This window comes from Rhinoraja longicauda, chromosome 40 (assembly GCF_053455715.1).
Source record: "Rhinoraja longicauda isolate Sanriku21f chromosome 40, sRhiLon1.1, whole genome shotgun sequence".
NCBI classification, from domain to species: Eukaryota; Metazoa; Chordata; class Chondrichthyes; order Rajiformes; family Arhynchobatidae; genus Rhinoraja; species Rhinoraja longicauda.
In genome coordinates this window covers 14,127,804-14,152,359 of record NC_135992.1, presented here as the reverse complement: position 1 = coordinate 14,152,359, position 24,556 = coordinate 14,127,804, and the positions used below count along the sequence as shown (strand labels likewise).

At 42.8% G+C, this 24,556-nt stretch overlaps 1 protein-coding gene across 1 annotated transcript in view; it reads right to left on the bottom strand.

The window, feature by feature from the left end:
- The window catches only part of LOC144611596 (serine/threonine-protein phosphatase 6 regulatory subunit 3-like), a 116,740-nt gene extending 94,385 nt beyond the window's left edge, over positions 1 to 22,355 (bottom strand). The window contains exon 1 of the mRNA XM_078430792.1: positions 21,821 to 22,355. The gene's annotated coding sequence lies outside the window, so the exon portion shown is untranslated. The remainder of the gene's footprint in view (positions 1 to 21,820) is intronic.
- Positions 22,356 to 24,556: the final 2,201 nt, after the last annotated feature.

Here is a 24,556-nt window from a genome sequence, read left to right as displayed (position 1 = left end):
TCCGGGAATTAACCTAGTAAACCTACGCTGCACGCCCTCAAGAGCAAGAATATCCTTCCTCAAATTTGGAGACCAAAACTGCACACAGTACTCCAGGTGCGGTATCACTAGGGCCCTGTACAACTGCAGAAGGACCTCTTTGCTCCTATACTCAACTCCTCTTGTTATGAAGGCCAACATTCCATTGGCTTTCTTCACTGCCTGCTGTACCTGCATGCTTCCTTTCAGTGACTGATGCACTAGGACACCCAGATCTCGTTGTACGCCCCCTGTTCCTAACGGTGCAATTCACTAGCATGCAGATTATGTTCCAAATTATCAATAATTATAGCTGGATAGTATTTCAGAAAACTACAATATACTTCTGTCATCCTGAATTAAGAGCCATGCCCACAATGTGGTAGAGGAAAGTTTACACTGAGGAGGTTTCAACATGGTGAGGATGGACGGATGGCACTATGCAGGTGTGTGCCACTATCCCACAGTGGTGCATCTCATAGACCCTGCATTTCCTGCAACCCAGGTTGAATCCTGGCCTTCTGCATGGAATTTGCATCCACTCCCCGTGGCTACATAGGTTCTGTTTGTGTGCTCCAGTTTCCTCCCAACAAGGTAAATTGCCCCGAGTGTGTAGATGAGTGGGTGAACGTGGGGAGAGCTGAGGGGAATATGGCGAGAATGGGCAGTGTGCAGTAAGCTCTGTTACTGTGCTGTGCGACTATAAAGACTAAACTGGAGAACAACTCCGGGCTTTGTATTAGTGAACTTTGCTGAGAAGGGATCAGAGATTTAGATCAAGTGGAAAGACGTATGGGGGGGGGGGGGCGGTTGATGGGGCTGGAGTTCTGACCTTCAACTGGAAATTTTAATTCATCTAAGAGTTGGAAAGAACAGTTAGAGCTGAGCAAGCCTTGGTTTCAAGATGCAGCAGGAAGGCGAGCTGGGTGACAACGATATGTGGGCAAACTCCAAGCTTCCACATCCAGTCAATATAACCTTTACTTTCGACTTTCAAGATACAGTGTGAAAATAGGCCCTATAAAGGGGTTGGACACGCTAGAGGCAGGAAACATGTTCCCAATGTTGGGGGAGTCCAGAACAAGGGGCCACAGTTTAAGAATAAGGGGTAGGCCATTTAGAATGGAGATGAGGAAAAACTTTTTCAGTCAGAGAGTTGTGAATCTGTGGAATTCTCTGCCTCAGAAGGCAGTGGAGGCCAATTCTCTGAATGCATTCAAGAGAGAGCTAGATAGAGCTCTTAAGGATAGCGGAGTCAGGGGGTATGGGGAGAAGGCAGGAACGGGGTACTGATTGAGAATGATCAGCCATGATCACATTGAATGGCGGTGCTGGCTCGAAGGGCCGAATGGCCTCCTCCTGCACCTATTGTCTATTGCCTTCAGCCCACTGAGTCCGCGCTGACCAGCGATCACTGGGGAAAATTTACAATTCACTAGCCAATTAACCTACAAACTTGTACGTTTTTGGCATGTGGGAGCAAACACACTGGTTACAGGGAGAACGTAGAAACTCCTTACAGACAGCACCCTTAGTCAGGATCGAACCCAGGTCTCTGGGGCTGTAAGGAAGTAACCACTGTGCCACCCGTCACAGTTATTGCTTTTAATCTTTAAATTGAAAATGAAAGATCACATAATTGCAGCCACACTAGGAAGAAAATCTGTCAGGGGCCAATGGCATGATAGTGTAGAGCAACAATTGAGCTAAAGTCTAGAAAAAGCAGATTGTATAGAGCATTAAGAGAGCAAGGTTTCTGATTATTTTTAATTAAGTTGTATTTTTTATGGTAATAGAAATTTTATCAAAGATAGCTGAAAACGTGATCAACCACACTCAGAAGGGAAACTTAGGCCGGAAGGAACATGGGGAGCAGATAAAGGCCCCAGGGTTTAGGCAATAACGTCAGATTTTGAGTGAGAGAACAGGAAATGATCATGGAAGCAAAACGGCAAGAAGGAAGGAAGAAACCACAATCATGTCTGACGCAATTTTGAATACAAAAGTCTTTTCGTGCTCCCCTCTGGAATGGCACAGCAAAAATGCACAATACAGAGCCTCGTGGAGAAGGGTTGATGGTGCAGAATACAGCCTCCGAACTGGAAGCACAAGGATAAAGCAATAGACAATAGGTGCAGGAGTAGGCCATTCGGCCCTTCGAGCCAGCACCGCCTTTCAATGTGATCATGGCTGATCATTCTCAATCAGTACCCCATTCCTGCCTTCTCCCCATACCCCCAGACTCCGCTATCCTTAAGAGCTCTATCTAGCTCTCTCTTGAATGCATTCAGAGAATTGGCCTCCACTGCCTTCTGAGGCAGAGAATTCACACAGATCCAAAGTAGGGGAAGTGACAGCACAACTTTCTTAACAAAGAGGAAGTAGATATCACATACAAGTCTCTGCAAGGCTGACGACCTCTCCGGTGATGCAGCTAAGAAAGGAAATGCTCTCATTTCAAGGGGAATCCAAAGTGGGATGCCGTATTCGATTTGTACAAGAGACAAGATGAGTTAAAGAGTCATGAGAATGTAGAACCTGCTACCAACAGGGAAGCAAAGTTTGGATGCATTTAAGAGGGAGGCCGAATAAACTAATTAAGGAGTATTATGCTGAAAGATTTCAATGCAGAAAGACAGGAGGCAGCTGAAGTAAAACATAAATGCCAATATGATGGGTCCGGCTGAATGGTTCGCTTCTGTGTCACACCGTATGTAATTCTATGAGACTTGGGAACACTGGCTCGAGGACAGAAATTTAAAAAACATTTCCTCATGGCAGAATGACAGTTTAAAGTCAATTCAGCTGGGTCAGGATGGAGAGTTATGGGGAGGGTGAAAGTTTTCATCACAGGTTAAAACCAATTAATCCAGGTTTATTAACAGAATTTTGGCATCGTGAGCTTGAAGAAATTTGACCATAGTAACTATAGCAAGCATAACGCATTTGTAAATGTCACATATACAAGCAACCACATTTTTTTGGCTACTCAGGCATTTTCCTGCTACCACTATACCACACCCTTACCCGACCACAATTCCCCAGATAGACCGGCAACCACATGGTTCCCACCTCTAATCCCAATGGTTTCTGCAGCTGATCAACAGAAGAGGTCAGATTCCATTCAATGGGATGCTCCTAACAGGGATCCCAGGGAGAGTGAATTTTGAATATTTAACTCCAATTTAGATTATTCTAACTGCACATTATGAAGAAGGCACTTTTCCTGTCATATCTTTTACAATCCATGCCTCCCCCTCCCCAAATCAACTCCTTCTATACTTCATGCCACCTGGGGAAAGTGGCCCACATAATCTAGGACCATTCAGAGTAGACTTGATGATCTGAACAGCCCAATTCCACTCGCATGACTTATGGACACTTTCTCCTCCCCCTCCCTCTCCCATTGGGCAGAAGATGCAAGTGTTTGAAAGCACGTACCACTTGATTCAGGAACAACATTTCTCCCCACTATTATCAGGCTATTTAACGGACCTCTCACAAGCTACGTGTATATTCCCGATCACCCAACCCACCTCATTGCATTTTTTTTTAAATTGCACTCTGTAGCTGCATCACCATATTCTGCACTATTTATTTTTCTCTATGCACTGCTTGTCATACGTGTACGATTGGATTGCACTCCTGTATGGCATGATTTGATCAGATAGTGCACAAAACAATTTTTTTTGCAGCATTTTGGTACACGTAACAATAATAAAACAACAATAATTCAATTTGATCAACACCTTTCCATCTCATTTTCTCGTCATTGTTCTGAAGCAATACTCTGGCTTAGTCTGTAGTCTGTCATTATTTCACTTTGCATTAACTTGGGTTTCTAGATGCCATTGATTAAGCTACATTGAAAGCAATAAGCATCTTAAACCTATCGCATTTAGGATCTTGAGATTCCATCTCTACTACATTTTTAAAGTATAATTCCAAGCATGGTTCATCAAAGCATTGCGGTCTAAGCGTAACCATCACTTAAAACGTAAGACTCCATAAACTGGCAGCTTCTAGTTTTCTCTCCACATTCTTCTTAAATAGCGAGATTATATTTGCTAACTAACTTTGTACTTGAATAATGGAGTTTCAGAAATTAATTTTCAGTGCATTTTGTATTTCTGAAGGTAGCTTTTTCAGAACCTTGGGATACAAGTTATCAGGTCTCGAGATTTAATTGGGGAAATTAATTGGACCAAAATTACAAAAAAATTAAGTAAATGCTAATTTCTTTTGCCATCTTATTTTAGCTCCATTGAAGACGGGTATAAATTATTTCTTTGATTTTTCTGCCACATCTTTATTCATCAATAAACCTTCCTGAATTAATTTGTATCAACTTTAGCTAATCTTTCTTTTTCACACTTTGAAGCTTTCATGGTCTTTATGTTTCCCACTAGATTACTCATTTTCTACTTTCTCTGAACAAATTTTTACCCTTTCTTCACTGTGGCCTGAAATCCTGTTATCCTCAGATTTACTGCACATTTTGGCAATGTTAAAAAACTTTTCTTTTGATCTAATACTGATTTTATCTAGGGCTCTCACAGACTCTAGCCAACAATCAGCCTATCAGGGAACCTCCTTGTCCGAGGACATCTGCCGGCCCTGATTTGTCCTGTTTTTTGCCCCTCGCTTGCAGTCCTGACCCCACCTCCAATCCCACCCCACTACAATCAGTCTAGAGAAGGCTCCTAACCCGAAACGTCATCTGTCCATTTCCTCCAGAGATGCTCCTGACCTGTTGAGTTACTCCAGCATTTTATGTCTATCTTTGGTTGAAACCAGCAACTGCAGTTCCTTTTTATTACATTTTAATACTTCCATTGTTGGCCATAGCCGGATCATTTCTTCTGTTGGATTTTTGTTGTTTAAATGAGTACAACTTTGTTGTTACCGAAGATAGACACAAAATGCTGGAGTTACTCAGCAGGAGAGGCAGCATCTCTGGGGAAAAGGAATGGGTGACATTTTGGTTCGAGGCCCTTCTTCAGAAGACCCTTCTTCAAATGTCATCCATTCCTTCTCTCCAGAGATGCTGCCTGTCCCACTGAGTAACTCCAGCATTTTGTGTATCTTCGGTTTAAACCAGCTTCTGCAGTTCCTTCCTACACAACTTTGTTGTAAACTATGTATTCATTCTTCTAAGGTTAGCCACTACATGTTTAGTGACATACAGTACCTCTTTACATACAATTTCCCAAGTGACCATTGGCAATTCTTTGTACTGTTATATTTTGTTTACATTTGAGATTCTGGTTTCAATGTTTACGAAATTCTACCATATTGTGATCACTTTTCCCTAAAACTCCTTAACAAAGAACCCATTCAAAGGAAAAATCTAGACACAGAATACAATAGACAATAAAAAATAGGTGCAGGAGAAGGCCATTCGGCCCTTCGAGGCAGCACCGCCATTCAATGTGATCATGGCTGATCATTCTCAATCAGTACCCCATTCCTGCCTTCTCCCCATACCCCCTGACTCCGCTATCCTTAAGAGCTCTATCTAGCTCTCTCTTGAATGTATTCAGAGAATTGGCCTCCACTGCCCTCTGTGGCAGAGAATTCCACAGATTCACAACTCTCTGACTAAAAAAGTTTTTCCTCATCTCTGTTCTAAATGGCCTACCCCTTATTCTTAAACTGTGGCCCCTGGTTCTGGACTCCCCCAACATTGGGAACATGTTTCCTGCCTCTAACGTGTCCAACCCCTTAATAATTTTAAACGTTTCGATAAGATCCCCGCTTATCCCAGAGGATAATGTTTGTCCTCTGGATGAGTATACCGATCTTCTCCCCATATCCCTTGATTCCACTAGCCCCCAGAGCTCTATCTATCTCTCTCTTAAATTCATCCAGTGATTTGGCCTCCACTGCTCTCTGTGGCAGAGAATTCCACAAATTCACAACTCTCTGGGTGACAAAGTTCCTTCTCACCTCAGTTTTAAATGGCCTCTCCTTTATTCTAAGACTGTAGCCACCTGGTTCTGGACTCCCCCAACATTGGGAATATTTTTCCTGCATCTAGCTTGTCCAGTCCTTTTATAATTGTATATGTCTCTATAAGATCCCCTCTCATCCTTCTAAACTCCAGCGAATAGAAGCCTAGTCTTTATAATCTTTCCTCGTATGACAGTCCCGTCATCCCAGGGATCAATTTCGTGAACCTACGATGCACTGCCTCAATTACAAGGATGTCCTTCCTCAAATTAGGAGACCAAAACTGTACACAATACTCCAGATGTGGTCTTAACAGGGCCCTATACAACTGCAGAAGAACCTCTTTACTCCTGTACTGAAATCCTCTCGTTATGAAGGCCAACATGCCATTGGCTTTCCTCACTGCCTGCTGATGTTTGTTGTTTTATCCTCATGACATTCACCTCTAATTTTCAGAATTTATGCTCTGCCTTACATTGGCATTGTTTCAAACCAAACCAACATATCAAACTGCGTTTTTAGTTCTTGCTGCTCCATTCAAACTGATCCTACTTCTATTTCCAAGCGAAGATCCTTTTTCACTCCTGCCTTTATTCCATTCGTTATTACCGGAGCTCCTATTTCCAATCTTGCCACTGTTGTGCAATATCCAGTTATTTCTACTTTTCGCAGCAACTTATAGTCATAGTGTCGTAAACTTATCCACAAGTCTTCAACAGCTTGTCAATCCCCGACTTGTGGACAGCTGCACAGATGCCCGAGTGTTTGGCAGGCCGACGGTATCGATTTGTTAGCTGCTATGGGACCGCAGAAGGCCTCTACCGCACGGGGGCTCAATTTGCAGCAGCATTTCCCACTTGGAAACTGTCCGGGTTATGAATAGTTCACAGGACGGGACCTGGCTGTAACTGGGGAGGACCTGTGCTTCATTATCAACGCTACATGCATTTGAAAAAACAAACATGTTTTGCCTCTTTACTATTTATCCCTGTTGCCCTTTGCCAAAATACTTTAGTTATCAATTTCCATTTTGCTAACTTATACGATCACCTAGCCAGCCCTCTTTTTAATTTTCTAATTTCCCATTGAGATAACCCTTTACCACTTCCCATTTAAAACTCTTATCCAAAGCCACGATCATTCATTTTGCTAATACACTGCCCCCCAACCTAATTCACAAAAAAGTGGCAGCTCGATGGCGACGGCCGTTGTTTTGAGCGGGAAGAAGCCTCGGAGGACAACCAGTGTGCTTTGAGCGCACGCGCAGGTCCAGCGGCCATCTTACGCAAGTATTAGATCAATGGGCCCCAACTGCACAGGCTCGGACACGTTGAGTTCCCATTGTGACGTCGAACACAATGTTCGAAGGTTTACTGCACAGGCGCAGATGACTGGCAGGGCAAGTGGAAAAGGGATTTATTAAAGTTTAAAAAGTGATTTTTTAAGTTTAAAAAGTGAATAACGTTTTAAAATATAACAACCATTTGAACTGCAGGCCAATGGCGAGTAAGGTGGGCCTAAAATTGTGGTGCTATCCTGTACTTTTTTGGCTGCATTTCGGGTAAGCACAAACAAACTGACAAATATACAAGATGAAAAACGTATGAGATATATACGTATAAACGTATAAGATTATTAAGTGGTTGGACACTTTAGAGGCAGGAAACATGTTCCCAATGTTGGGGGAGTCCAGAACAAGGGGCTACAGTTTAAGAATAAGGGGTAGGCCATTTAGAACTGAGATGAGGAAAAGCTTTTTCAGTCAGAGAGTTGTGAATCTGTGGAATTCTCTGCCTCAGAAGGCAGTGGAGGCCAATTCTCTGAATGCATTCAAGAGAGAGCTAGATAGAGCTCTTAAGGATAGCGGAGTCAGGGGGTATGGGGAGAAGGCAGGAACGGGGTACTGATTGAGAATGATCAGCCATGATCACATTGAATGGCAGTGCTGGCTCGAAGGGCCGAATGGCCTCCTCCTGGCACCTATTCTATTGTCTATTGAGAGTTTTAGTAACATAATAATAATAGATAATCAGTCATTGGACCTGCTGAGTATTTTAGGCATTTATTGTTTTCATGTCAGGTTTCTGAATCTGTAGCTTTTCTTCCCCCAGGCCATTCTTTGAGGCACGCTTTCACACCACTGCTGTTCTTTACTCTGTGCCAATTTGGCATGGCTGATGCTCAATGCAAAGATTATCATCCTTAATAGTTTTTTTTTATTTTAGACCACAGCTGCTTTTACTCCGCCTTTCTTCTGTCTGTGTTGCCGTTTCCCAAATGGACAACCGGGCCTTTCACTCCTACCTCAGATACAGTATCAAAAAGCTGCCCTTAACTCTGGCACTGGACAAGCCTTGCAGTCCTGGGGATTTATCAGGGTAGCTGCAGAGAACGATGTTTGTCTCTGACTATCCTGTTACTCCACAATCTGAATGACTTCATTTACCGCAAAGCCATGACGCCAATGTTCATTCTCCCTGAAGTTCCGCTCTCATCTGCGCAGGTTGCAAGGACGTGAACAAGGGCTGAGGCTGCTCCAATACCATTTCCAACCCCTCCTACAGGCCTCAGTCACACTCTGGCCCCTCTTGACTGACCAGTCTGTAACAAAGCATCCAGATAACTGGACACTCCCAGCTCAGTTTCCAATCTTAAGACTCAAGCTACTCAACGATGAGCTACAATGTTCCACAATATGCCTCTAACAACCCACCTCTCCTTTGTCTCCCACCACACTTCCCTCTTCTCCAATAACACCCCCCCCCCCCCCCCCACTGCATTTCTCCCTCTGGCTTCACAATTGGCAACCCTTCAATTCTTGTCTCGCATCTTCTGGGTTTTTTTAAATCATATCTGGCCTTCGTCCAACTGTCTGCCTATCAAGAAAAACATCTTCCATGCTTTGTTCTGCCCCTGTTCTCTTCCAGCCTTCTTCCCCCCCCCCCCCCCCACACACAATCAGTCTGAAGGGTGCCGAACCAGAGAGTCACCTCTCCATGTTCTCCAGGGATGCTGCCTGACCCGCTGAGTTACTCCAGCACTGCGTGTCCCTTCCCCCCTTCAATGTGCAGATGCTTACTGCAGGCATGGTCATATGGATTTCATTGCTTTACATCAATTCTCACTTCCATCACACTACAGCTGCAAGACGTCACCCACCCGCTAAAGGTTCTCGAATTAGTTTAATTTTTTTATATGCACGGCCTATATTCTTTTCATCTATCTGCACTTCTCAGCATTGTGCAGTGTTCAGTTCAATAACTAATCTGATTTCATTTGCAACTCTCTGCTGCATCATTCTTCTGACCTACTTGGCTCATTGATAGGTTATTCGCAAATTTAACAAAATTATCACTCTGTAACTACGTGCCTACCCCATTCTACTTGAGACGGAAGGGTGCAATAAAGGTCAATGCCTAGAACAGGAGGGTTGACCCGTGAAGGAAAATTGAGCAGACCTGCATCACATTCTTCAGTTCTGAAGAATATGATCACATTGAAGCAAAATAATTATTGCCAGAATGAAAGCAAAGATGATGTTTCCCCTGCCTGCAGTGTCTGGAGCCAGAGGTTGCAGTTGCACAATAAGAAGTCGGCCTTTATTTAGACGGAGGGAAATTCCTTTCCCCGGAGTGCAGCGATCATTGAAATATTCTTCTCAGGAAAGGCGCAGAGGCTCAGTCACCAAGTATATTCAAGGCAGCTTGATTGATCCCCTCAACATCAAAGTAGCTATAAAAAAAAGCACATCCTGCTTTCTCCCAATTCCCCGCCCCACTATTATCAGTCTGAAGTAGGGCTCCAAACAAAAACACCAGCTGTCCACTTTCTCCACATGTGGCAGAAAGGTATGACAGTGGTAGAACTGTTGCCTTGCACTGCCAAAGACCCGGGTTCAATCCCGACCTCGGGTGCTGCCTGTGTGGAGATTGCACATTCTCCCTGTGACTGTGTGGGCTTCTTCTGGGTGCTCTGGTTTCCTCCCACATCCCAAAGATGTTAGGCAGCATCTCTGGAGAAAAAAAAATCCTGTTTCTTTTCTCCAAAGATGCTGCCTGACCCACCGAGCTACTCCAGCACTTTGTATTCTAATGATGATGACAATACGGGAAAGTGGCTTCGGCATTCATGTTTAACCATGATCTTATTTATCAGGCAGAAGGAACTTAATAACCTGGTCATTCGTGCTTTTATTCCAAATTTAATCACGCAGCACGGGGAAATTAGACCAAAATGCCCGAACAGATCAGGCAACATCCCGCATACACGACATAGTTACCGAGTTTGGCAAAGTGCCATGAAAGAGGAGTGCACTGTGCCAAGAACATTCTACTTTAGATAGAGTGGATGCTGCAAGTGTGTGATTACATGGTTACCAAGGTTTTTTTGGTAACATTTCACAAATAAAACATGGAGGGGGGGGAAGGGGGGACAAAGAAGGATTTGCACAGGCCATCCCGAGAAGCTGATGTGGGAACATTTATTACGGCTCTATCTCTGCCCAGTGATTATTGAAGCCTGCCCAAGTGCAGTCACCTAGTCACCTCCTTGAATTTGACATTCCTTATGCATAGGCCTCAACAGTAAGTGGCAGTCAAGCACATCGCTCAGCCAGTGCCAAAATATTTTGGCTAAACAACAATTAGGAGTAAAAACCATTCCAGAGAGTAACAGAGTCATACAGCACAGAAACACGCCCTTCGGCCCAACTCATCCATGCCAACCAGATTTTATAAGCAAGTTACATTCACATGAGAGATCCGGACATAATAAATACGAGTGCAAAACAGCAGAATGGTGCAAGTTTGCAATGCAAGTTGTGCAAAAAATACTAAAGAACAACAATAGAAGAGCAGAATGAGGTAGAGTTAGAGTAGAGCATGTGGCAGAACCTCTGAGAAAGAAGCGAGTGAGAAAGTGTTTGAGAGTAGTGGGGAAGAAGCTATTCTTGAGCCTGGAGTTGCTTTCAAACTCCAGAATGTGGAAGGAAGGAAGAGGAATGGCCAGGGCAGCAGGCATCCTCCAGCTTTCCTGATGCATTGCACTGTGAAGACAGACTAGACAGAAGTGGCAATCCCGTGACGGACTGGGCTGTCTTCACCGCTCTCTGCAGGTCCCATTTGCCCACATTCCTCTCAAACTTTCCTATCCATAAACTGTCTAAATCACCTTTGCACCCATCTCTACCATGCACGGCAGCTCCTTCCATATACCCACCACCCTGTGAAGAACTTGCTCCTCTGAACTCTTTTAAATCTTTCCCCTCTCACCTTAAACCCACGCGCTTTAGTTCTGGTTTCCTATCCTGGGAAAAAGATCGACTATTCACCTTATCTAGGCCTCTCATGGTTTGCTATACCTCTACAAGGTCGCCCTTCAGCCTAGTCAAATCAAGTCAAGTCAATTTTATTTGTATAGCACATTTAAAAACAACCCATGTTGACCAAAGTGCTGTACATCAGTTCAGGTACTAAGAACCAACATACAATGGCACACAAACATAACAGCACATATATAAACAGTTCACAGCGCCCCTCAGAGGGCCTCAAACGCTAGGGAGTAGAAATAGATTTTGAGCCTGGACTTAAAGGAGTCGATGGAGGGGGCAGTTCTGAGGGTGAGAGGGATGCTGTTCCACAGTCTAGGAGCTGCAACCGCAAAAGCGCGGTCACCCCTGAGCTTAAGCCTAGACTGCGGTAGTCAGTAGCCCCAAGTCGGCTGACCTGAGGGACCTGGAGATAGAGTGGTGGGTTAGAAGGTTTTTGATATGGGGGGGGGGGCAAGCCTATGCTCCAGAGAAGAAAAAAAATCCCATTATAATTCAAGCCCTTGAGTCCTGGTGAATCTTTTCTACTCCCTTGCCAGGTGAATGACATTCCGATTTTGTGTTTCTTGACACAGAGGTACAGAGGCTCATTAAGCTACCCAAACAATAAGGGATCATTTAACTCAAAAGAAAATCAAACTGTATAACTCAAGTTCTCTAAGGGAATGTGTAGGAAGGAAGTGCACATGCTGGTTTAAACCAACGATCGACACAAAATGTTGGAGTAACTCAGCAGGACAGGCAGCATCTCTGGAGAAGGAATGGGTGACGTTTCAGGTTGAGACGGGTTTCAACCCAAAACATCACCAAATCCTTCTCTCAAGAGATGCTGCCTGTCCTGCCGTGCCACTCCAGCATTATATGTCTATCATCACTAAGGGAACACAGTTTTAGACACATCCATCACCGACAGAACTGCCAATTGTTTTCTTGAGCAAACTTATTTCCAGTAGTGACTAAAATGGAATATAATTTCTTCCAGAAGTGCCAAATACAGATACCTTGAAAATCCCACGGTGCGCTGAGCTCCTAATATTGACTGGGCTGTCACAAGGCACAGCAAATATAAATCACTTCTACACAAGGAAGTACAAAAATTAAAGACAAAGTATGGATGAGATCCTGATGAAATCCATTGACTTGGGAGGGCGGGGCAAAATAAAATGCAATACGTGAACAGACACACACACACAGGTATAAGAAATCTCAAAGACATGCAAACTTGACATGTTCTCCATTTGTTTCTCCACCCACAGATGCTGACCTACTGTGTTTTTATGTCAGATTTCCAGCATTTTCCTTTGTATTACAGAGATATGTAAACAGATCTGAAAGACATTCAGAGGAGGAATTAAAGGTAACCCAGATACATCAGGTGGAGTTGACATCAGTTCAAATGAGCTTAGGTGTTAACCTTTTTCCGAAAAGATGCTGTCAGGTAACAATCATGGTATGTTACGTAACTGCACTAGGCACTTGCCTGAGGTGCAGAGGGAGAAAGGCGGTATTGTAATGTGTATACTTTACAGTTCAGAATAATATTATGCTAACTCCTGACTTATAAACACCTCTAAATATAAAAAAGGATGCACAGTATTATTAAATTTAAATATCCAACGGGCATACACATGTTTGATCTGACAAATTGCAGAACTAACTTCCTCTCTCCACTTTTAGTAATCATTCATTCTTATCTGTGTGTACCTTTGATGCTATTTATTACAATATTGTGGAGATATTGTTAGCATAGAGAGATTTTTTAATGTATTTTCCGATATGGACAATCGATTTATGGACGTCTGTAGAAATGGAACATGTTCATAACCTGTGCAGCTAAAATTGGAACACTGCTAATTAGTCAAATTGCAGCAATACGTCTTATTCAAGGAAGCCACTGTGCAGTAAATGAGAGGGTGATAACATGCAATATATCCAGCTTCCCACAAAAAGAGGATGCAGAAATATGGTGGGTTGAGGTTCTATGTAAGCTTAGATAGACACAAAATGCTGGTATAACTCAGCGGGTCAGGCAGCATCTCTGGAGAGAAGGAATGGGTGACGTTTCGGCTCAAGACCCTTCTTCAGAAGTAAGCTTAGTTTAGTTTAGAGATACTGCACGGAAACAGGCCCTTCGGCCCGCCGAATCTGCACTGACCAACGATTAACACAAGCACTGCACATTAACACGAGCCTATACACATTAGGGACAATTTACACTTATACCAAGTATATAAATTAACTAACAAACCTGTACGTCTTTGGAGTGTGGAAGGAAACCGAAGATCAAGAGAAAGCCCACGTGGTCACGGAGAGAACGTACAAACTCCATACAGACAACACCCACCGTCAGGATTGAACCCAGGTCTCTGGCGCTGCAAGGCAGCAACTCTACTGCCACACCACCGTGCCACCCCTTACAATTGTTCAAATGGCCATTCATCTCATATTTATCTGTTCAGATGGGACAGCATAGTATACAACTACACTACATCGCAGGCAAACTCAATTAAGCCCTTTGGACACCCAGATCTGCATTTTGCACACAGTCAGCAAGAGTTTCTCTTGTTATGAGCTGTTCAGACTCAGGTTCAGCTTCCTGAATATTGCCTTTGGCAGAAGACCTGGATCCCCTCTTTACCCGTTACCTGGACAATCAAGCGAGCACAAGAGTTCCAATCACACTATTATAGACCATAAACGCACAGCTAATCTCCACATAATGAAATTCTGCCACATGAAATAGAGCTTTATTCCGTTAAAGGTTTTTTTTAGTAAATCAGACCAATGTAATGCTGCAGGAATAACATTTTTCTCAAAAGCTGTATTGTGCTAATACACATGATTTGCATAGGCTATTAAAATTGATGTTGGAATCTAATTATTGTTGACCCAATGCAAGTCCCTGGAATAGTCAAGACTCCTGGACTTAGGAGCACATATTAAGACGGATATTTTTATGTTTCAATCTAAAGATAGGAAATTGAACTTTAAATAGTCACTTAGGCCTAACCATTCTTTTAATAAAACCATATTTTCCTATCACAATCACTTACCAATGAAACGCTTGTTTTACAACCAGCTGTCTCATCCCTAATAACTGCATATTTACGTTCCCTTCCCCGCATCTGATAAAGCCCAGCAGACCTGAAAAGGTTTTCTATTTCATATTCTCCTATTTCTTCTTTAAAAATACAGAGCACCTTAAATATAAACATAGCACAAAAAGTAAGGAAATTTGTGTTTGGTAGATTATTTCTTTGTTGTAACAATGCTTCTTGGCAATAAATCTTATACCGTTGGAAAGCCTGTTTATTTCCCTTTTAAATGGTGCCACATTTGTAAGGAACATGCATTTGTGGGATGAGCAGCAGAGCTGAGTATATGGGTTGCGCCCATGAAAAATTTGCCAAATCTTCTCTGCCAATGCCAAACAGCTTATTCTGCTGTTGCTATTGACTCTTGTTTTGAGCTTCTGGTACCCCCAGGTGCTGACAATCAGGTGCCTGATTGGCAGCATCTGTGAGCATGGGCCCTGCTGCAGTGGTCAGTAGGTGTCTGCTCCAAGAATCGGATGACAATGCTCGCCCCCACAGAGCAGGGTTTCTCAGAGACTACCTCCAGAATTTGGGAGTGGAGAGGATGGAATGGCCTGCCAGCAGTCCTGACCTCAACCCCATTGAACACTTGTGGGATCAGCTTGGGCGTGCTGTTCGTGCCAGAGTGACCAACACAACCACGTTGACTGACTTGCGACAAATGCTGGTTGAAGAATGGGATGCCATCCCACAACAGTGTGTGACCAGGCTGGTGACCAGCATGAGGAGGAGGTGCCAGGCTGTTGTGGCTGTGTATGGTTCTTCCACACGCTACTGAGGCTCCTGTTTATTAAATGAATAAATTGTTAAATTGCCAATATGTCTTGTTTCTTCAGACTTCAATCATCCAATCCACCAAACAACACCGAACAAGTCAATGGCAGAATAAGCTGTTTGGCATTGGCAGAGAAGATTTGGCAGATTTTGCATGGGCGCAACCCACATACTCAGCTCTGCTGCTCATCCCACAAATGCATGTTCCTTACAAATGTGGCACCATTTAAAAGGGAAATAAACAGGCTTTCCAACGGTATAAGATTTATTGCCAAGAAGCATTGTTATAACAAAGAAATAATCTACCAAACACAAATTTCCTTACTTTTTGTGCTATGTTTATTTATGCACGATTCCCATCACAGTTGAATCAAGCAACACATTTTCTCACCCAGTGGCACACAGTGCTGGAATAACTCAGGTCAGGCAGCCTGACCAGCTGAGTACTCCAGAGATGCTGCCCGACCTGCTGATTTACTCCAGCACTGTGTGTCCTTGTGTGTATTAATTCACATCTGCAGTTCTTTGTTTCTACATTTTACCATCTACTAACCCTTGCTGACAAATATAGATTTGAAACTTTTCAGCAAAACCAAGCTAATGTCACGGGTCATCAACATATTCTTTACAATTGATAAAACTGTAGCAATGTCAATAAAATATCTAGACAATCAAATCTTGCTAGGTTTCACACAAGATAAAGTCAGCGATAACATCCCATCAATTAGAAAAGAGTGAATGATCAGTTATAGAGAAATAGTGATACTGCGTGGAAATAGCCCTTTCGGCCCAACATGTCCCAGCTACATTAGTCCATATTTGGTCCATATCCTTCCAAACCTGGCCTATCCATGTACTTGTATAACTGTTTCTTAAAAGTTGGGATAGTCCCAGCCTCAACCACCTCCTCTGGCAGCTTATTCCATACACCCACCACCCTTTGTGTGAAAAGGTTACTCTTCAAATTCCTATGAAACCTTTTCCCCGTCACCATAAACCTATGTCCTCCGGACACAGTTCACACACTCTTACTAATTAAGCACCCAAACTCTGACGGCAGGTGTAACATCAAATGGAAAAATTGATGGGGGATTCATATTCAGCTGCAATCTTCAGAAGAAGAAGCTGAAGTAATGCACCCTGAAAATGCAGCACTCCCTGTGTGGGCAGCTCCTGGTGCAGGAGTGTCTAATATGTTCCTCTGTTGGATCAACGTTAAAAAGATACATATGAAAGTTAAGAAACACTATACCACAAATTCCCACAGTTGCCAATGGTCAAGTATTATGTCTTCCTGGCCCAGGGCCCAGAACTAACTTTACACGTCACCTGCTTTTAACATCAAATTCTTTACGTTGAGCACAAAGTGATAAGTGGACAAAATCTGAAGTGCTTCATATTCATTCATATCCAAATAAACTTCCATCATTTCACAACCTTTTCTTCTTCTTCCCAAGTGTGTTTATCCACTGCTTTAGACATTTTCTCGCCTCTATCCGATAATGAATTATCGATATATACACCCAATTACCCTCCAGTTCCTTAAGCTCTATTGCCCTTCAATCAGCTAAAGGAACAAGTATTATACCATCAATTGGCCAGAGAAAGTCCGCGACTTAACATATTAATTAATTTTTTGATGATTCAAGCACCTCACCAGATAGATGCACTGAGGGCTCAAATGTGTCCCTTTCTCTCCAGATTCAGGGCCTTGCTGAAGAAACGAGTTCAGTTTTATTATTGCTAACTAATGTTGAACCTATTTCATGCACAAGCTGGAAACTTGCCAGTAGAGATCACTAGATTCTGGATGTAAAGAGAGAACATGTAACATATGCCTGCAAGAGCACTCAGCTCTGCTGCTTTTCCTCATAATACTGATGTTTGAAAGAAGACAGATTCTACTCCATTAAACACAGTCCAAGCACTCAAGAGATGTATACTTTAAAAATCTATGCATTTGTAAATAACCGCACAGATTCTGTGAACTACTTTTATAGCGATTGAATGAATACAAGGAAAATCTTCTGGACTCGTTGATAAGTGTCTGGAATGAACTGCGACACAACAGGTTATCGAAAATGCAACTTGATATACTATATACGAGAGCTTTGAAGGACTCAAGGGCATTACTAATTTTTCATATGTTTAATTCCCCCATAAATAGACCAACTTCTACCTAGGTGCAACTCCACAGTTATAAAACAGTAAATGCCTGCAACATTCAGGTCAAAAGGCATTTGTGGAGAGAGATAGATTGAAAGTTTAAACTACATCACCTTTGACCAGAATCATTGAGGAAGATAAATCTGAAACTCCATAAATGTTGCTGACCTGTTGAATATTTCTAGCATTTTAAACTCTAATTTCAGATTTCCAGACTAACTAACATGTTTTTTTTAAATCTCAGCACCACAGACTCCAGTCGCCTCTCCTAGCTCATCCAAACAATTATCTGCTTCTGTCCACATCAAAAAGCAAGAAAATGCAGATGTTAGAAATCAGAAGTAAAAACAGAAAACTCTGGAAGGATTGGAAAGGCCAGGCAGCATCTGTGGACAGAGATACGGATGTCCACTTTTCAAGTTAGTGAGCTTTCATCTGAATTTTCCAAAGGTGACTAGTATTGTTAAATTCGCTTCTCTCTCCACAGATGTAATACATAGCTTCGAGTTCTTGGAAGCAACTTGTCCTGGATCAGCCATATCGAAGCAATGTCCAAGAAAGCACACCAACACCTCTACTTTCTTAGAAGGCTTAGGAAGTTCAGCATGTCATTGTTTACTCTCTCCAACTTCTACAGATGCACAGAAAAAAGCATTTTATGAGGATGCATCAGAGCATGGTTCGGGGACAGTTCCACCTAAGACCACATGTTGTAGTGATCTGGATGTAGCCCAGACCATCACGCAAAACAGCCTCCCTTCCAATGACTCCATCTACGCGATGCTGCCTTGGCATGGCCAGCACCATAATCAAGGACGAGTCTCGCCCCGGTCACTCCCTTTTCTCCCCTCTCCCATCAGGCAAGAGGTATAGAAGTGTAAAAACGCACACCATCCAGATTCAGGGACAGTTCCTTCCCAGCTGTCATCAGGCAACTGAACCATTGTATCCACAACTAGAGTGCGATTCTGACCTCCCATCTACCTCATTGGAGAATCTCAGACTATCTTTAATCGGACTTTAGCTTGCACTAAACAGAATTCCATTTACCCTGTGGATGGCTTGATTGTAATCATGTATAGTCTTCCACTGACTGGATAGCACACCACAAAAAAATATTTTTGCTGAAACTTGGTATACATGACAATAATAAACAAAACTAAATATACAGTATTAAATTTTACCTAAACAAGGAGGTCAGGATACTGAGGAGTCATAATGGCTCATAGACCATTTGGCACATGGTGTAGAACAATTGGCAAAATTCCCCGTGTGCTGTCCCTCTATCCATGCAAGTTTATTTTTCTGAACTACCTACTCAATTTGTTATTCAGATTAAGATGAGTTTATCATCTATACCAGGGTGCAATGAAATTCTTTGTTCACATAAAGCGCATACAGTACAAAGTATACACAATAATGTAACAATAACGAGGACAAATTCAAAACAGAACAAAGATTGTCGTGCAATCTGAGGTTGAGCAAAAAAAAAACCCTGCTTAAACAGAATTACCGAATGAGGTAGAATTAAGGGCAAGAATGTGAAAGAGGAGATTGGTTCAGGAGTCTGATAGCAGTGGGGAAGAAGTTGTTCTGAAGCCTGGTTGCCTGGGCTTTCAAGCTTTTGCATCTTTACCCAGAAAGTAGAAGGCAGAAAAACTGGATCAACTCTATCTGCGTTCTACCATTTTCATAGGCACCAGTTCCACACTATCACTACTCAAAGAGCAAGAGTTTTCTCACATCCTCCTACATATGTTGTCCAAAGTCTCAGTTCTATGCCCACTCCTTGCACGGCTTGCTAATGGGAACAATCCACATTTAAAAGACTTGCCAGTTTTACATACCTCTCTCAAATCTCCCTTTGCTTCAAGTAGGACATGGGTTGGCATCAAAGCAGTCTGACCCTACATTCCAACAGAATAAAAGCGCAATAGACCCAGAACCTCAATTGATTGTTCTCCTTGAGCCGTGACACTCTGAAGAAGGGTCTCGACCCGAGGAGTTGCCTATTCCTTTTCTCCAGAGATGCTGTCTGTCCCGCTGAGTTACTCCAGCTTTGTGTCTATCTACACTTTTCACAATCACTCGTCAATAGTTAATCACCCAATCATAACAGATAATCCAATTATCTTAAAAGTAAAAGTCTACAGATGTTGAAAATCTGACATAAATCAACAAATGTTGGAAATTTTAAGAAAGGACAGCAAGAGGAAAGGAGTTACAAGTTCAGGTTGTTGACCTCCCATTGACAGCATTGACCTGAAACATGGACCACTTTTCCCTCCACAGATGCTTTTCCCTCCATAGATGTATTTCAGTCATTCTCACATGGTATCAAAGACAGCTTGCTGTACACAGCTGACTGTAGCATCTCCTGTCTCAAAGTGGTCGCATTTCAACACTTCATTTACTGTAACATAATTTGGGTTTCCCTTACGGAGAGGCGAAAGATGATCTGCAAATTCAAATCTTGTCCTCTCCCTTCTCACCAGCAGAATAGCCTTGAGATCACATCAACAGCAGACACCTACATTTGTGTGAGGCAGTGTCACAACTCCCTTCAAGTTACTTCTAAAGTACAAGCATTTTTACAGCAACGATTCAAATCCTGGCAGCTTTCCCAAAGAGAGCAAATGGGACTAGCTGAGATGGGGCATGGATAAGTAGGCCAAAGGTCCCATTTCTGTGCCCAACTTGATCTTGTGTGAAACCTAGCAATATTTGATTCAGTCTACCAATTTTATTTACATTTCTACAGTTTCATTCACACTAATGTCTGTGTATCTATATATTGATAGCATCTTACTGTGAGGCAGCAGCTTTTCCATTCAAGTAAACCTGCTGCCTCACAGCGCCAGAGACCCAGGTTTGATTCTCAACTCAGGTCCCGATTGTGTGGAATTTGCACGTTCCCTCTGTGACCGTGTGGGTATCCTTCGGTTTCCTCCCACAGACACGCAGATTTGTTGGTTAATTGGCCTCTGTCAAATTGCCCCTAGCGTGTGGGGAATGGATGAGAAAGTAGGATGACATAGTACTCGTGTGAACGGGTGATCGATAGTCAGTGTGGACTCAGTGGGCTGAAGGGCCTGTTTCCATAGTAAACTAAATCAAGGCAGAAATAAACACTGCAATAAATCACTTTTATATCATATGTCTATTACCATCTTAACTATAGACCAGATTTGCCATCTGTATTTAGAGTTAAGACCGCAGAGTCAAGTCATAGAGGACAAATTAAGCCCTTCGGCCCAACTTGCCCATGCCGACCATCTAGGCTACTCCAATTTGCTTGCACTTGATTCAGATCCCTCCAAACATGTCCAAGTGTCTTGTAAATCTTGTTATTGCACATGTTTCAACTACTTCCTCTGGCAGCTTGTTCCTTATACCCACATATATAAATATGTACATATTCTTTTTCATACATTTCTGTGTACAAAAGTTGCCATTTGGGTTCCTATTAAATCTTCCCCCTCTCACATTAAACCCGTGGCCTCTAGTTTATGATCCTTTAAACCTCTGATCTTAACAAAATGACAGCCTCTCATTTCTGACCCTTGACGCCTTTCTCCTCTCACCTGAAACCCATAGTTCCTGAACCCTTAAACCTCTCCCTTTTCACTTTAAACCTATGGCCTCTAGTTCACAATCCCTTAAACCATTCCCCTCACACCGTAAACCTTTCCTCTTTCATTTTAAACCTATGGCCTCTAGTTCCTGATCCATCTTTTCCCCTCTCACCTTAAACCCATGGCCTCTAGTATCTGATCCCTTAAGCCTTTCTTCTTAACTTTAACCTACAAACTCTAGTCCCTGATCCCTTAGATCTTTCTCATCTCACATTAACCCCCCACCCCACCTAAAACCTATGGTCTCTAGTTAATGATCCCTTAAACCTTTCTCCTCTCAACATAAACCTGTGTCCTCTAGTTTCTGACCCCTTAAACCACCTCTCCCCTCTCACCTTACACCGTCTCTAACCTTACACCGTCTCTAACCTTGAACCTTCTCTAACCTTGAACCTTCTCTCCCCTCTTACCTCAAACCTTCTCTCCCCACTCACACTAAATCTACATCCTCTTGTTCCTGATCCCCCAGAGACACGGAGATTGCTGTGGAGGGAAGACTCACATCTTGCTGGGGGGGGGGGAGGGGGGGGTGGAGGGTGACAGAGAGAGCCGTGGGAGGGGGGGAGAGAAGACAGAGAGAGCAGTGGAGGGGGGGGGTGGGTGACAGAGCCGTGGGGGGGGGGGAGACAGAGAGAGCCATTGGGGGGAGGAAGAGACAGAGAGAGCCATGGGGGGGGGGGGGAGACAGAGAGAGCCATGGGGGGGGGGGAGACAGAGAGAGCCATGGGGGGGGAGACAGAGAGAGCCATGGGGGGGGAGACAGAGAGAGCCATTGGGGGGGGGGGAGAGGAAGAGACAGAGAGAGCCATGGGGGGGGGGAGACAGAAAGAGCCGTGGGGGGGGGGTGAACTCACCGGGAGTCAGCGTGAGCGGGGTGGGGGGGGGGAAGAGTCCCCACCGCCGGCCGGGAATGAAGCTGCTTCTCGCCCAATGCTGGAGAAGTGGTGAAATGTAAAGTTAAGCCGCCGCCGGGAAGCTGCATTGGGCGCCGGTCCGGTCCGGTCCGGTGCGTGCGGCCTGTTGCGTTGCGTTGTGTTGTGTTGTGTTCGCTGCGGGCGGCCTCCACCTTCCACAGGCCCTGCCTGGGTGCCCGGGTCCCGGGCCCGCTGCTCCGGGAGAGTCCGCGGCTCGGGCCTCTCCCCTCCGCTGGGCCTGGCTCGGCTCGGCTCGGCTCGGCTCGAGGTGGTGGCGGCGGCGGTAGTGGGTGGATACGGCGACAAACAAATAAACAAACAACCGGCCGTGGAAAGGAGTGAACGTGAAGAGGCCGCTGAGAAGACCCGCCGCCGCCGCCCTGTACAGCCGCCCGCTCGTTCACTCGCTCCCGCTCCGGCTCCGGCCGCACAACATGTCCGCCCCGCCGCGGTCCTCCCGCCCCGGTCCTCCAGTATCCCACACTGCCCCGCGCCGCCCACCGGCGGGCAGCCTGAGACTGACTGCCACTTCCTGGATGAAGATGTCCATCAGGTGCTGCACACATGTAGATCACACACTATATACACACTTATATATACACACATGTAGATCACACACACCTAAACACACTTATATATATACACATGTAGATCACACACACCTAAACACACTCATATATACACACATGTAGATCACACACACCTAAACACACTTATACATATACACACACTTATATATACACACATATAGATCACACACACTTATACACACACACTTATATATACACACATGTAGATCACACACACCTAAACACACTTATACATATACACACATATATATACACACATATAGATCACACACACCTAAACACACTCATATATACACACATGTAGATCCAACACCTAAACACACTCATATATACACACATGTAGATCACACACACCTAAACACACTTATACATATACACACACTTATATATACACACATATAGATCACACACACTTATATATACACACACATGTAGATCACACACACCTAAACACACTTATACATATACACACACACTTATATATACACACATATAGATCACACGCACCTAAACACACTCATATATACACACATGTAGATCACACACACCTAAACACACTCATATATACACACACGTGTAGATCACACACACACCTAAACACACTTATATATACACACTTATAAACACTTGTACACACAATTATATACACACTTATAGATCACACACACCTAAACACACATATATACACACTTATATATACACACTTATAAACACTTGTGCACACACTTATATACACACACACACTTATATATACACACATACACACTTGTACACATTTATATGCACACTTATATATACACATACACACTTATACACACCTTAACACACTTATATACACACACTTATATATACACACGCATACACATATACACACTTATAAACACTTGTACACACACTTATATACACACATGCATACTTATACGTGCACACATATATATACACATATATACGCGTATAACACACATACACCACACTTATATACACACTTAAACACACTTATATACAGATAGATATACAGACAGATAGATAGACAGACAGACAGACAGACAGACATAGATAGATTCCTAGATCATGTTTTATACATTGCATTAATTCACTATATAAAGATGTACATCAGGTGCTATACACATATAGATCATATACACATATATATATATATATCAGTATATATATAGAGAGAGAGATTCCTAGATCATGTTTTATACGTTGCATTAATTTACTATATAAAGATGTCCATCAGGTGCTATTCACAAAATGCTGGAGTAACTCAGCAGGTCAGGCAGCATCTCAGGAGAGAAGGAATGGGTGACGTTTCGGGTCGAGACCCTTCTTCAGACTGATGTCAGGGGGGCGGGACAAAGGAAGGATATAGGTGCTATATCCATCAGGTGCTATACACATATACACTTGTATACACACATATGCACTTATATACACACACAACACACGCACACACACACACACACACACACACACACACACACATATATATATATATATTCCCAGATCATGTTTTATACATTATATTAATTTACTATATAAAGATGTACATTAAGATGCTATACATATATAGATATGTGGCATTCCTAGATCATATTTTATATATTTGCACTACATTACATTAATTTACTATTTCATATGTACATTAAGGTGCTATAAATACATGGCATTTCAAGACATTTTATATATTTGGCATTTCTAGATAATATTTTCTATAATTACATTAATTTTCTATATAAAGATGTACATTAAGATGCTACAAATATTTGGCATTTCAAGATATTTCATATATTTGGCATTTCAAGATAATATTTTATATATTTGGGAATTCTGAATAATATTTTAGATATTTGCACTACATTACATTAATTTTTGATATAAAGATATATATGAAGATGCTATAAAATATGGCATTTCAAGATATTTCATATATTTGGCATTTCAAGATAATATTTTATATATTTGGCAATTCTGGATAATATTTTATATATTTGCACTATATTACATTAATTTACTCTATAAAGTACATTAAGGTGATAGAAATGTATAAATATGTCATTTCAAGATATTTTATATATTTGGCATT